We start from the raw sequence: 1892 nt of genomic DNA, 5'->3' as shown, positions 1-1892 counted from the left end.
ACAGAGCCACAATAAAGGGGTTAGAAAGAAATCAGACACACTAATTAGACACCTATGGGGAAATCCAGAACTGAGCATGCTCAAACCCAAGCCCCCTAGGCCCAGGTGGAAGCCAACCTGGCACACCCTCCTGAGGCACCAGGAATATGAAATCAAACAGGTACGCCTAAACTCCCCATGCAGGTCTGCCAATCCACTCCACCAGCTGGAGGGGTTAAAAGCAGCTGCAGGTCCTTTTCTCTCTCTTGTGCCTGTGGCTCTGCCAGCAGAGGGTGCGATGCTAACCGCAGGTGGGCTTGCACAGGCCTGCAGTGCCCACTGGGGCCTCCTCACTCTCCTGGGATTTCCTACTCTGGTTTCTGCTCTTGGCTCCAGTATTCCTCCCACCTGGTTTTTCACGCTCCCTTGAAATGGCCATTTTCCGTTGTGAACTTTCTCATGTGGCCCTGCACGCTTTCCAGGGATAGCGTGCCCTTTCTGAGACTGTAATTAATACCTGAAACTTTCCTTTCCCTCATAAAAGTCCCTTGGATTTACAAACGAGCTCCTGCCCCATGAATGCTTTCAACATTGAGAAGCAAAAACCGAGGTAAACCACTCCACAACCTAACATAAGTAAGTGTACTGCGTTAATTTTTAGTTAAAAAGAAAAACACAAAAACAAACAAAAAACGTTTTTAGCACTGCCAAGTAAGCATTGGACTTCTAATCACAAGGTCAGTAGTTTGAACCCATTAGCCTGCTGGAACGAGAAAGATGAGGTCTGCTCTCAAAAGTTTTACCGCCTTGTAAAATTTAAATAAGGTCACTTTGAATCAGAATCGGCTTGATGCAAGTTTTTGCTTTTAAATGACAAGTTACAGAAAAATCTTACATCCTGTTGAATACAGATAGCCTTGAAAAGGAGTCAGGTCAGAATCCTACCGCTGCAACAAGCCACACAAGGGAAGATTCCAACGGGGACCACGGTGTGCAGGAAGAAACGTCAATGTACTAGAAGGGCATTGGGAATTAAAAGTTAAGATACTTGATAAATTGATTACCTATCTTGCAGTATTACGAAGTTATTCATGTGCATAAGGTCTTTGAGGATTACATTTATACAATGATAAACATATTCCGAATAATCCAATGTACCAGTACGTAGAATAAAGAAAGAGGAAAGGAGCTATTTTTCTCAGAAATGGGGTAAATTTATAATTTTTTAAAATTCTGAGTGATACATGGCAAAATTTCCCATGGTTTATCAATTCCCACATGTGCCAATCAGTGACACTGATTGCATTCTTCAAACTATGCACCTGTTCTCATTCTCTTAATCCAAATCGACATACTATCCCCATATGCTAATCTCAAGGTTGCTGATTCAAAACAGCCATTTGGAGGGAGGAAAATGGGACTGTCAGTTCCTGTAGATTCACAGCCTCAGAGGCACTATGTAACTTCATTATGAATCGGAACCAACTCAGTAATGTTGGGCCTGCAGTGCACTTCAGCAAAAATCCTCTTTCCCTTCCTATCCTTCTCTGGTCATCATTAATTATGAACACATTTCCTTATTGTACACAAGTGATATAAAGTATTTTTCCTTTTGTGTCTGATGAATTTCACTCATTAAAAGGTCCTATAGGACGATGACCCCAAATAGAGCAGCCAGTCCACAGAGAGGACCACATGGCCAGCCCCACTATGAGACGTGATGCCCCGCACTGGCCCATGGCCCTGTGGGGGACAACACCAGTGACACAGTGTGGGAACTGTGCCTGACTGACCCCGCCACGCCGAGGCAAGGCACTGGGGGGGTGCAGCGGAACAGCAGGGGAGGGGAGTAGCAAGATCCCCAAGGAATGATGAGGGTGGACATTGGAGACAGGGCATGGTGCCCCAACAGG

Source organism: Echinops telfairi, unplaced genomic scaffold, assembly GCF_000313985.2.
Source record: "Echinops telfairi isolate 266 unplaced genomic scaffold, ASM31398v2 ScPeMD7_7401;HRSCAF=8416, whole genome shotgun sequence".
In the NCBI taxonomy this organism is placed as follows: Eukaryota; Metazoa; Chordata; class Mammalia; order Afrosoricida; family Tenrecidae; genus Echinops; species Echinops telfairi.
The sequence above is the reverse complement of the archived record's forward strand: the minus strand, read 5'-3'. Positions refer to the sequence as shown.